Raw genomic sequence first — 13,826 nt, 5'->3', positions numbered from 1 at the left:
GCTTGAGATTTCTTTTCACCATTAAGATATTTCCGTGTCACTTGCATCTTAATGCTTCCATGTATTTTTCTAAAGCACTGAGGAACTAGGTACGGTCACTTTGCCCTTTTTTTTTTTTTTTAAGATTTTATTTATTTATTCATGAGAGACACAGAGAAAGAGAGAGAGGCAGAGACACAGAGGGAGAAGCAGGCTCCATGCAGGGAGCCCGATGTGGGACTCGATCCCGGGTCTCCAGGATCAAGCCCTGAGCTGAAGGCGGCACTAAACTGCTGAGCCACCCGGGCTGCCCCACTTTGCCCTTTTAAGTATGTGCCCAACTGCTCCCAAAGCGTATCAAAGTCTCCAAGTGATTAGGCACAGAATGGCAAGAATCCTGACCTCTCTGGAGATTAAAGAGGGTAGAAGTTAGTCATTGAGGGGGGTCAGGGAGTCCTACAAACAGCAGAGCTCTCTCCTACTCTACTTGGACAGAGCTGGGCCTCTGCCTTTTGTGGTGTGTGTGAGCCAGAGAACCCTTACTTTTGAATCACTGTCCATGAAGATTACTGAGTCCTATGATGTGCCATACAAAGTTCTAGACACTCTTACAGATGCATCTGCACATTCAGTTATTGATCACTTGGTCTTGTAGGATCATGACTTCACCATTAATTTCTAGCTATGTAACATAGGATCAGTTAGGTCAGACTCTTGGTTTGTAATTAATTGTAATTTTCCATGCTTTCATGTTACCAATAAATATCTTCCTAGTAATCCTGTCCTATTTTAGGCCTCTTCATTCCAGGCTGTTTTGTGAGATTTGTACAGTCAGTGTGGTGGCTGGCAATCTTGGATAATGTTTGAGTGCAGGGGATATATGTGTTTGTTTAAATTTGAACAGAAAATATTTAAATGGGACAGAAATTCATCAGGTACAGCAAAAGCCTTAATTGAGGGATCCCTGGGTGGCGCAGTGGTTTGGCGCTTGCCTTTGGCCCAGGGCGCGATCCTGGAGACCCGGGATCGAATCCCACATCAGGCTCCCGGTGCATGGAGCCTGCTTCTCCCTCTGCCTGTGTCTCTGCCTCTCTCTCTCTCTGTGTGACTATCATAAATAAATAAAAATTTTAAAAAAAAGCCTTAATTGAGAATGTGAATTTTTTTTTCATTAAAGCACAGATTGTTTAAAATACAGAAAGACTCAAGATCTTTCTTGATTTCTTCTGGGCATTCGGTCTATGATAAATTCACTGTTTTGATTAAATGGTTAGTTGACTTGAGCTTTCTATCTTCTGCTCAGAAAGCACTGCTTGAGGAATCTAAATCCATTTGGGAATCCTGACTGGAAGCTCTACTTAGGGTCTTCATACAAATGAGTGCATTGCTTCATGGCTCCGCAGTTTGTTTGTGGCTGCTCCTTTGTAGGGCGGGAGGGAGGGAGCCAGCCTTCTGTACTCTTTCACCATCCAGGAGGAAGTAGATGCTGGTTCTTGGTCTGTGGTCTCAGAAGACAGCATACTCTCATGGCTTCCCCCAAACACACCTTCCTGAGCCCTACCTCATTTCTGGGGAACAAAGGTAGTTCTTGATTGCACACAGTGCTGAATTCTCCCTACAATATGAGGAGCCCCTTCCTTTTCTCCCTCCCATTTATCACTTCTAGGGATGTCCCAGAGAAAGTGCCCATCATCAACACCATATTAGGGGAAGAATGGGTTCACACTTTAGCAGGTGACTTGGTGGTGGTTGGCTGTCAGCATGCTTTTTTTCATATTGGCTTGTTGCTACAGGGTCTGATGCTGGCAGATTACAACTCTGTAGCTAGTCATTTTCGATTTATTTGAACCTGTTTCTCCAGTCTACTGAGCTTTCACCGGCTAGCATCAATTCAGACACATTGCAATTCCTCAGAATCTCTATCCCCATCAGATGGTTCGATCTACGAGAAATTTAGCTAGAGGCGTTTAGACAAAAAAGAAATATTGTGGCTGGGGAAGCATTTAAGTTACAGGAGGCAGCCAGGGCTGTTTTATTACTTAGGCCTGTGTCACCTGTGATGACCCATGAGAGTGGAGAATATTGATCGCTTGTCACTCAAGGCATTCAGCAGATTGCATTGACAAAGCTTGGCAGGTCTCTAATAGCAGGGTTACTGGCCTTGGCTGTGACCCAGGGGAAAACTCTGCAGGCCCTATTACTTGGCGGCCTTTAACTCTTATAGAATTGGGAGAGAGCACTGACAAAAGCAAGGACATGATTTTACGGTTACAAATGGGTTTTCCTGCTTGCTTTCTTCTCCCCTCTTTTAATTCACTTTTCTTCTCTTCCTTTCTATCTTACCTTTTCTCCCTCATCCCTGCCAGGCCCTCCTTTCTTATTATAGATGATCATGGTGATGTTGTTTTTCTAGAATAAAAAAACCAGAATAGAAAATGCTTAGCAGGCATAGTGTGAGGCCTGAGTTGTCTTTTCCTTTTAGTACAGTTTTTGCCCAGATCCCACTGTTTCAGGTGATAGAAAGTACCTGTATATGTCTGTGAACTTGAGGTATAGGGCTATGCACAGCTGTTGCTTTAAGACCTGCCACTTCATGACAGAGGTGATCCTTCCCCCTCTTCATTCCCTGGTAGCTAGGGTTTGTCCAAACCTTCAGTGCTACATAATCCAGAGGTCCAGCTGCAAGTAGTGTTCTGACATCAGCGAGGCAATGGCAGTAATTTCAAATTGGGAATGATTTTATTATCCACCCCCTATCTTTCATAGGCACTGCCTGTTTTACCCAAAGATTCAAATTGCATGATGTTTTTATTCCCACCACAGGTTCATGTCCACTGGGATACTGTTCCATAATGAGTGTTTCTGTATTGCTGCCATTTGCTTTAAGAAGTGTGGTTTAGATTTTTTGTGTACCTTTCTCCAAAAGGATCTGGTTTGTCATCTCTTTTATCTCCCTGAAAGAGGGAAAGACAAACATCATTACCCCATTTCAAAGTAGAGTAAGTTGGTTTGTAACTCTTTTCCTAATCACAGTGATTGCACTGCTATAGCTTTAATTCAATATTGTCATTTAAGTTTCCTACCATCTAGTAAATCTGATATAGAAGTTAATGATCATGTATCTGTTCTATATGAACCTCTGGGTTTTGTGGCGGTTTTTTGTTCTTCCCATAGTTCTGTTTTTTGACCTTTTCCAGGTCATCCCTTCACTCCCTCCTTTGCAATGATTTAGGAGTGACCAGGATTCTTCCTCTTTTGATTTCATGGACAATCATTGGTGGCAAAGAGGTTTCTACTCTTTGCTTAGGTTCCTCTCTTCTAAATATTGGCATTTGATATCCAGAATTAACTACATGACTCTTGTTTTATAGATTCTCAAAAAGGACAGGAAATCCTAGAATATTGAACATTCTGTTCCCTTTGCATTTATTTACATTTCAGCATTTGGCCACAGGTGAATTGTGCATTATTGGGAGGGTTACTCTCTGAGCCTCTGTTTCTTCATCTGTCAAATGGAAGATAATATTGTCAAAAATAAATGAGTCAGGCAGTATGGTGTGTGAATTATATCTTCATCTGAAAAGGAATTAACTTATGTAAAGTTCCTAACGTAGAAACGTCCTCCTTTTCTTCCTTCTCCCTTATGCAACTATAGGCCTATGAAGGCAGAGTGAGAGCCAGTATAGAGGGCAGTATTTGGGAAACAGGGAGCATTACTGGAAACAGAAGTGTGAAAGTATTGCAAGAGGCTGTGGGCCTATTAATATTCTATAGCACTTTGAGCCACTTTGAATTAAAATACTTATCTGTGAAAGGTTTTATAATTCATATGACCTGAAATAATTTACACCTAATTAGATTTTGTCAACTGAATAATTCTGTCTCATGTTGCTTCCACAGAATAATTTAAGCAACTGCATTTTATTCTCAAAATAGCTGTAAATGTCAAATTAATTTTGTTGACATGATCAACATGTAGAAGAGCTACTTGGCAGAGTTGTTTGTCAACTGAATATATTATGGGTCCCTACAAACTATGTAGAATGATTATGGTCTAGCTGACTTTTGCAGTTTCTTGCTTTCCTGGAAAGAGGTCGTTGACAGTGGTTACAAAAACTATCATGGCATTTCTGCCCGTCTGGTTAAAAACCCTTTGAAAATCTGGATTTTTCTCCCTTCTCTTTTCATTATACATAGAGTGTCTTTCCCTTTGGGAGTTGCCTTTTTTTTAAATCAGGGTGAGACTGGATTCCATGTAATTGCCTTGGTGTTTATAATATTCTTCATTAATGCCATGGGGCCTTTAGTTTACACTGGCCATATATAAATTACTGCTCAGCTTTACCTTACCTTTATTTATTTTGGACCATTTCTTTCACTTGGAGGACCTCTCTGTCATCTTTGAAAACTTTGCCCAAAGTTAGTGTCCTTGTGGTTTATTTCTAGCTTATTTTAGTTGTTTAATTTACTCTAAAATCCCTTCATCACTCCATCATCCTCTGGACCATCCTTCCAGTTGCTAATACTAAAGTCTTGTCAGTTGAAAGCTTAGCTTAATCCAGTGCTTTCCAACTCTTGTTTTATCCTTGTATAAGTAGGAAATGATACTATTTGTGCAGTACACTGAGGTCAGTAGACAAGAGTCTGCTGTTTGCAGGCAGCCGGCCCAGAGGCCATGACCAGCCATGACATCAGAGGGAATGAGTATCTTGGCATGCACACTGTCCTAAAAATTCGGGCCTAACCAATCCCTAAGTTAAAACTAATCCTGGTGGGTATGGGTGTAAATATGACAGTATTTGACACAGAATTCATTACCAAAAGACAATATGTATTTAGTATTCTCAATGTATAAATAAAGAATAGACTGAATAGTTCTGATTTTCGTAAGGGAGAAGAAAGTAATTTTAGAATCCAGAGACCAGTAAGCTTTAAATCAACCCAGAGAATATTCTAGAAGGTATTACTAATGAATACTTTCTGAGAATTTAGTAAAAGGCAGTAGTCATGACTGGAAACCAGTGTGGGTTCACTTAAAATGTTATGCGAGACTGTATTGTTTCCTTCAGAACAGGAATTGGCAAATTTCTTCCTTTGAAGAGCCAGAAAGTAAATATTTTAGACCTTTGGGCCATACAGTCTCTATTGTAACTATTCACTTCTGCCTCTGTAGCGTGAAAGCAGCTACAGACAATATAAAAATGGATGGACATGGCTCTATTCCAATAAAACAGAAACAAACTGTGGACTGATTCGGCTTGTGGGTCATAGTCTGTTGACCCTTGCTTTAGGAGAATGTCTTAGATGATGTGTACCTGGGTGTCTGCAAGCAATTTTACAAAGTTTTTCACACAGTTTTTGTAGAAAACATGAAGTCTGAAATTATTAATAGCGCATTTAGGCAAAATGATAGCAGGTTGAATAATTACCCAAACATGAAAAATGGTCTGTGGTTGCATGCAACAGGGCTGTGCATTTGATTCCATTTTGTCAACATTTTTATTCATGATGTGATTGTGGTCACGGTGGTCTCGACAATTAGATAGACAATCTGATGCAGAGAGAGATCACTTCCACTGGGTAATTGGAGTAGAATCCCAAAAGGTCTCAGGTTGGAACAGTAGTTCAGATATAGCAGAGGAAATACTGAGAAGAGATAGATGTGAAATCCTGTGTCTAGAGCTAAAAATACATCTCAACACTACAAATACAGATTGTGAAAGCATAGTCTAATAGCAGCCTATTGGAACAAAGCTAGGAGAATATTCAAATTACAGAGCATGCAGAAAAGGTTATCCAGGTGGTTGAAGGGACTCAGAACCATGTCTTATTAGAAGTGGTTGAAAGAACCAGAGCTGTTTAGCCTGGAGAGATATATAACAACTGTCTTCAATTATTTAAAGGGCTGTCATGTAGGAGAGGAATTGAACTTATTCTGGAGGGTCCCAGTGGACAAAACTAAGAGCAGTGGGTAGAAGAATACAGGTAGATCCATTATAGAAGGAAGAACTTCCTAACAAGTTGAGCCATCCAAAAGTGGGATGGGATTTATGAGAGGGCTTAGGTCACTGGAAATACTATAGATCCCTGTTGGTGACTGTCTAGGTTGTGAGGGAATATTTACTTTGACTTGTGATTGGATGAGATGTTTTTTATGGACAATTCCAATTCTGAGAGTTCATAAAAGAGACCCAGGGAGAATGTGCTTTGCTCTATGCTCCAGTAGTTGGCAGAGCCCAACTAGATGTTTTGAGTCTCCTGCCTGTTTTCTGTGATTGAAATGCTGAATAAACATATTTAATGTATGTATGTATGTATGTATACTTGTCATCTTCATGTGATTGGTAAGAGACCCTGTCACATTTACTTGTCATCTCATAAAGCCTAACACATACTCTGTAAATAGTAGGAGCAAAATAGGTACTTGCACTCAAGTGAATTTGAGTAGCAGCTGAGGCATATGCAAATGTTTTTTTTTTTAAACTATTCCTGGTTTCATAATGAAAGCCCCTGAAAGATCATCAGAAATTATACCTATGGACTATTAATAGATTGGTGATATGAACCGAATAGTTCTTTGCCTTTATTTCTCTTTGAAACACACACATGCACGCACGCACACATGCACCCACACATGCACACACACACACAGGTCTGCGTGCACACATCCAGTACTTCACCAGGAATGGAAGCAATCAGGCTGCAATATCTGATCAGGATTGTTTTACCTCCTGTGCATGGCTATGCTTTGCCCCCTTCCTGCTTTACTGCTTCCTGGGCAGGCCTTCCTGCTAAATTATACTCCAGATCCATGGATGTCTGGAATATATTTTCCAGTCTTTTGAATACTATATTCCTAAAAGTAGTCATTTACTGTCATTATAATTCTGGAAGATTTAATGCTGAGATTGATAGTGGATCTGCCAAGGTCTCATTCTTTGATGTTTTGTACTTGGGCAAGTGGTCAGGGATCACGGCCCATTTATCACTGCATTCCTCACGGCCTGTACTCTGGGCCAAGCATGTGGTAGCTAGTCAGAGAATGTTCAGTTGTTTGCTTTAGTAGAATTCTGGTTAGTTTTACTGTTACTTCAGCCTAATGAAGTAAAATTTGTTGCTAAGGCAGTGTTTTCTTCTTTTGTGTGGAAGGAGGGCAAAGATATGGTGATTGAGTCTCTCTCAGTATCTGCTTACCCCAACTTGTCCAAGGAAGGGAAGGGAGAAGGGAAGACAGGTGGGAAAGGAGAGCAGAGGAGGAAGAAAGAAAGCTATGGAGGGGAGTAGAGAAAGAAATTCATCCTATTTCAAGCTGAGAAGACTTTCGTATTGAAGGATTTTGACTTTGCTATTGATATACAACTTATGTGCCCCTTTGTATAGCTCTGGTCTGTTCCTGTGTTTTCATTGCATTTTGTGGGTAGGAGCAAATAGAGCCTTGAGACATATTTTTATTAAATGAGTAGAAAAAAACTCTTAAAATAACTGCTAATATGAGGACTATTTGTTTGTTTTTATTCTTCTCAACTTGTTGGCTCATTTGGTAGAAAATATGGAACAGTAATGCCAGGGGTAGGTTTACCAGTGTTTCTACAGATTCATAACTAACAATCAAGGAAGACAGCCTGGTTGTAAATAAACTTGTGGAGTTCATAGTTCATGCACTCCTTAACCACTAATGGGAAGAACTCAAATACCATTTCCCAATGATAGGGAAGCAGGAAGCTTACTTTTGTAACAACAAAAGGATTATACTTTGGTGTGCTTGTTAGCAATTTAAAAGAACCAGTTGTTAAATTTTCAGGAATTTTGTGAGCTAGTTGTCAAACACAGTTTTAAAAAATTAAGTTATATGAACTTGGTTTTTTAAAAAAATTATGTTAAATTTACTTAATTATAATAAATACTCCAAACTCATTACTTTCCAATTATTTTGTTACATTTAATTGTTATGACCTTGATCTTATTGTTTGGTGAAAGTACTACATAATGATGTGCTACTGAGCATCCCTTCCCAACTGTGCATTTAGTGCCATTCTTTCCATAGCTTGAAATCAGCCATGATTGGAGTATTTACACGACAGAATTTGGCAAACAGTACAAAACCAGACTTGATCACTTGCTTTGTTGACTGTCTAGACTTTAAAAAATATAAAGGCAAAAATGTTATTAATACAGATTAAACATACTTATTTATTTTAAAGATTATATTTATCAATTTGACAGAAAGTGAGAGAGCATATGCATGGGGAGCATCAGGCAGAGAGAAAGGGAGAAGCACGCTCCCTGCTGAGTAGGGGGCTGAGGGCAGGACTCAGGACCCTGGGATCATGATGACCTCAGCCAAAGGCAGATGCTTAACTAACTGAGCCACGTAGGCACCCCAATATCGATTAAATTTAAATTTTGTTATATATATTTTTTAATTTTGTTATATTTGTATAAAAGAAATTATATATTACATCATGGGTAGCACAAAAATTTGAAGAAATATTGGTAAATGTAAAAACTATTATCCAGTTCAAGGAAGAGGTTATTCATGTCCTTGACAAATGAAGTTCTGACATAAGTCTTAGTTGTTCCACTTCTGTTTTACTGTTTTGAATATACCAATCAAGTTTCACATCAGAATTATACTCATTCTTCAGATGCAAACGTCGATTGGCTACAGATAGAAGAGTCACACGTACTTCAACAGAGGAATTCTGTAAAAATCAATTGGCTGTTTGGTTGGAATTTATAATAAAAAAGATTATATACTTTAGTTTCGTTTGTAAATCATTTGCTTGATATCTTTTGTATCAATAAGATTTTAATAAATGTGTACATATGTAGGCATGCATACATCTTTTCCCAAGGAGCTGGCTGTTCAGCATTACCAACATGCCATTGTTTAAAATCCAAATCAGGATTGCCTGGCTAGCTCAGTTGAGGGCATCAGACTCTTAAAAGCCAAATGGGAAACAAGGTCATTGATGATCTTGTGTGAATGGTGAGATTTTTGTTTACAATATAGCAAAAGGGTCAAATGCAAAGGTCAAATATAGGAAATCTTCCTGATTACAGGATATGAAGTTGGGATATTGAATGCTAGATACTAAGAACACTTGAAGGACTCTACCATATTCAAAATTACATTAGAGGTTGTTGAAGAGAAGTGTGACATATCCTTAGAATCACAGAAAGACTTTGGAATCCAACAAGTTGAAAGGTAAGTAAGGAGGAGCCTTGGGCACGAAGCAGGCAGTTTAGTTACCTTGAGCATTTGCTTCATAGCCAATGCTTGAGAATTTTTCTACTTGGAATTTTCTCTCCAAGCCCTAATCCATGAGGAGTAAGGAAGTAGGGGTAGGGTGGAGGTTAGCCGTTATGTTGAATTGCTCTGAAAAGTAATGCAGTAATAGAAGAAACTTCGTGTTCTGGAAACATTATTAAAGGGAAAAGTCTTGAAAAATAAAGAAAGTTTAAAAAATAGCTTTAGAAATTCAAAGGAAAATGGTCTTCTGTCTCTACTTAACCAGCTAAGACAGCTCTAGTAAAAATATATTTTTGTGAGTCATTTTTGGTTAAAGAAAATAGTTATTTCCACTCATCTAGCATACTCAATGTTGAGGAATGTTTTGTTTAATTTACTTTAACTAGAAATAAAATGTGCTTGCTAAAATTTATTGACAGAATTGCCAGGTGATCTAATAGCTTTGAAAGTCACTTTTGGTAAATGGAAATCAGACTTTTTTGTTAATGAATTGGTAAATGGGAAGAAATGAAAACCCAGCTGATGCCAGTTAGTGTGTACTTTTAGGAATGGAAAAATTGGTGGATTTTCCTTTGGGGTGTGTGTGTGTGTGTTACAGTATTGATTTACCTGATGTTGTGTTGTCCCTGTGCTTTGTGTATGCGTGTGAAGGGAGGTATTATTAACATTATGGTTCCCTACCTCCAAGATCCATTCCAAAAATAATTTCGTTAATCCTAAGAATGTAACTGTGGAAATAAAATGGCTTTTCAATCCTGTGTTGACTACGTGCCTACAATGTTGATTTGCTAATACCTGGAACTTCCAAATTAAATTTTATGGTATATGGATGATTTATTGTAATCTCTCCTACAAGGAATTTCGTCCTAAAAACTTTAAAAAATCATCCTATGGTGGGGAGTGGGGAGCATTTCTAATTCAAAGCAGAAGCCAGGCTAAGATCACATGTCTCTGTAGAGAAGAGAGGAGAGGTTTTACTTGTTGCATATGTTTTAAAAATATTTATAGATACAGCTGGTCTTTTAGTACTTTATTTCTGGTTTTAATGATGGAATTCCCAAAGGACTAAAACTGTTCCAAACAGTCTGAACTGTGTCTGAAGTTCAAGAACAGTATATAGTGGATCTAAAAACTTTAATCCTTCTTGGAAACTTTGAGTGGGAAAGCTGCCCTTTTAGTCTTGTGTTTCTTGAATTTCCTGTTAGCAAAACACCTCCTTGCTCCTATTCAGTCCTTAACCAACTGCAGACTGCCTTTACTTTTCTTTGCTAAAATATTTTCTAATAAGGTCCTCAGTAAATTCCTAAGTCATAAAATCTAGTAATTTTGCTCGTTTCCCACCCATTCAGTCAATCTCTAATCATTTTACTCAGTGCCTGTTATGCATGCAACCTGATGCCAAGGCTACATTAGTAAATGAAGCATATTATGTTATATTGTGGAGCTCTCAGTTCTTCAACACTGTTGACCTTCCTCCCTTAAACTTCGTGAAATCGCTAACTTCTAGTTTGTGAAATGATTCATTAATGGTTCTTCTTTTAATACTGCTTCTCATCCCCACCTCTACCCCATCCCCCTCATTCTGCTTCTGGCCCTCTCTTTGCTTGATAATTTATTTTCTTGATACTTTCTAAGTGGTTTTATATGGCCAAGGCTTTTAGGTTATCATCTACCAATACACATATTAGATACATATGATCCAATTAATATTCATGTACAGTGATATAATTATAGACTGTTGTATTTTACTTTAGTTTTAAACAACTTTATTGAGGTATAATTGAAATATATAATGAACTGCTTCTATTTAAACTGTACAGCCTAGTAAGTTTTGACATATATATAAACCCATGAGACCATTACCACCATCAAGATAATGAACATATCCCTTATCTCCAAAAGTTTCTTCCTGTCCCTTTGTAATTTCTGTCTCTTTCACCTTCATACCCTGCTACCCTCCCTTATTCCCAAGAAATGTTTTCCAACAGTTTAGAGTAGTATGCATTCTTTAGAATTTTGTATCAGTGGAATCACACATTATATTCTCTTTTTTTTCCTAGTCTAGCCTCTTTCAGCATAATTATTTTGGGATTTATTCACTTCATGTGTATGCTTATAGTTCATTCCTTTACTTTTCTCTTCTTTCTTTTCATTCATTCATTCATTCATTCATTCATTCATTCTTTTTTTTTTTTAAAGTAGGCTCCATGCCTAGCATGGAAACCGGTGTGGGACTTGAACTCTACGACTGAGATCAAGAGTCAGACACTTAACCAACTAAGCCACCTAGGCGCCCGTGTAGTTTATTTCTTTTTATGTTTGTATTATTCCATTCCACGGCTATACCACAAATTGTTTATACATTCACCTATCAATTGCATTTAAGTTGTTTCTATTTTTTGTTACTATGTACAAGTACAGTATGCATTCTTTTTTCTTAAATACCTAGAATAATGACTGGATAATGTGTTAGGGGTTCGTTAAGTGTTCCAAGAAAATGCCAAACAGTAATCAGAGTGGTTGCACTGTTGTACCTGGCTGCCTGGATTGTGTGAAAGTTTCATTTGCTTCCGTATCCTCTCTAATATTTGGTATGGTCAATCTTTCTCATTTTAGCCATTCTAATAGTTGTGTAATTGTATCTCATTGTGGTTTTGAATTGCATTTCCCCAATGACTAATGATGTTAAACATCTTTTTATATGTTCATTTGTCATCTCTGTATCTTCTTTGGTGAACTGTCTGTACAAATTCCTTGCCCATTTAAAAAAATTGGGTTGGTTGTTTTTTGCATTAATGAGTGTTGAGTTCTTTTTTATGGATACAAGACCTTTATCAGGTATATGGTTTGTACATGTCTTCTCTTAGTTTGTGGCTTATCTTTCTGTTCTCTTAATAGTGTCTTAGTAGAGTTTTACATTTGGATGAATTTTAATTTATCAGTTTTTTAATGACTCATTCTTTAGGTGTCATTTCTAAATGTCATTTGTAATCCAGAGCTGCAAGCTTTTCCTTATGTTTTCTTCTGGAAGAGTTATGGTTTTAGTCCCATTCATCAATTTGTCTATCTCAGGGTTGCCAAACTAAGGATCATGTGACAAATACAACTCACAGCCTTGTTCTTATACAGCTTATGAAGGTAAGTAGAAGTTAAGAAAATGTGACAGAAGCCATGTGTAGTTTGCAAAGCATAAAATATTTCCTATCTGGCCCTTTTCAGAAAAAAAAATTTCCTAAGCCTGGTCTATTTTGTCAATACCACATGTTTTAATTACTATCTTTTTTAAAACAATTAATTTTATTTATTTGTTTGTTTGTTTGTTTTATTTATTTACTTACTTGCATATTTACTTACTTACTTACTTACTTACTTACTTACATGTGCAGGGGGAGGAGCAGAGGGAGAGGGACAAGCAGACTCCATGCTGAATGTGGAACCCGACTTGTCACTTCCTCCACACCCTGAAATCATGACCTGAGCCGAAACCAAGAGTTAGGCACTCAACAAACTGAGCCACCCAGGCACCCTATATTTACTATCTTGATTACAGTAGTTTTATAGTGTTTTGAAGTAAGATATAAATCTTACAACTTTGTGTTCATTCAGTGTTATTTTAGCTATTCTTGGTCTCTTGCATTTCCATATGAATTTTAGAATCACTTAGTCCATTTCTTTTAAAAAGCACCCTAGGGGCATGGGTGGCTCAGTTGGTTAAGCATCTGCCTTAGGCTTAGGTCATGATCTCAGGGTCCTTGGATCCAGCCCCATGTTGGGCTCCCTGCTCAATAAGGAACCTGCTTGTTCTTCTCCCTCTGCCTCTCCTCCTGCTTGTTCTCTCTCTCGCTTTCTCTCTCAAATAAATAAATATTTAAAAAATAAAAAAGCACCGTAGAATAATTTTGATTTAGACTGTATTGAATGTATGGATCTTTTGTCGAAAAATTGACTTCTTAGCAAAATTGAGTCTTCTGACTCATGAAAATAGTATATTTCCTTATTTCTTTAGGTTTTAATTCCTCATAGGTAGGTTTTTTAGTTTTTAGTGTACATATTTTTCATATTTTGGGTGTCAGATTTATCCCTGCATATTTTGATGCTATTGTAAATGATATTGTTTTATTAATTTTAAGTGTTTCTTTGCTAGTATATACAGTTGATTTTTATATATTTATCATGATAAACTCAGTTATTGGTTCTAGTGGCTGTTTTGTGAATTTATATGTATTATGAATGTAGTCAACAATGTCATCTGTGAATAAAGATAGTTTTACTTTTTCTTCAGTCTGTATGACTGTCCTTTCTCTTTCTTGTCTTATTATACTAACTACAGTCTCTAGTACTACTATAGTGAGAGTTGACATCTTTATCATTTTACTGATCATAGTTGAAAAGCATTCAGTTACCTACTTTTATTTAGGGTGTTAACTGTAAGTTGTTTAAGATGCCGTCTTCATTTTGAAAAGGTTCCTTTCTATTTCTTGTTTGCTGAGAAATTTTTATAAAGAATGGATACTAGGTTTTTTTCAAATGCTATTTATGAAACTGTTGAAATGGTAATATGGATTTTTTGTGTCAATTTGTTAATATGATAAAT

The 13,826-nt window shown here is 37.4% G+C and overlaps 1 protein-coding gene across 4 annotated transcripts in view; it reads left to right on the top strand.

Annotated features, from left to right (window-relative positions):
• The window catches only part of AUTS2 (activator of transcription and developmental regulator AUTS2), a 1,147,829-nt gene that overhangs the window by 470,499 nt on the left and 663,504 nt on the right, over positions 1–13,826 (top strand). The window lies entirely within an intron of this gene.

This window comes from Vulpes lagopus, chromosome 3 (genome assembly GCF_018345385.1).
Source record: "Vulpes lagopus strain Blue_001 chromosome 3, ASM1834538v1, whole genome shotgun sequence".
NCBI classification, from domain to species: domain Eukaryota; kingdom Metazoa; phylum Chordata; class Mammalia; order Carnivora; family Canidae; genus Vulpes; species Vulpes lagopus.
Note: the sequence above shows the minus strand (reverse complement) of the source record. Positions and strands in the feature narration are given on the sequence as shown.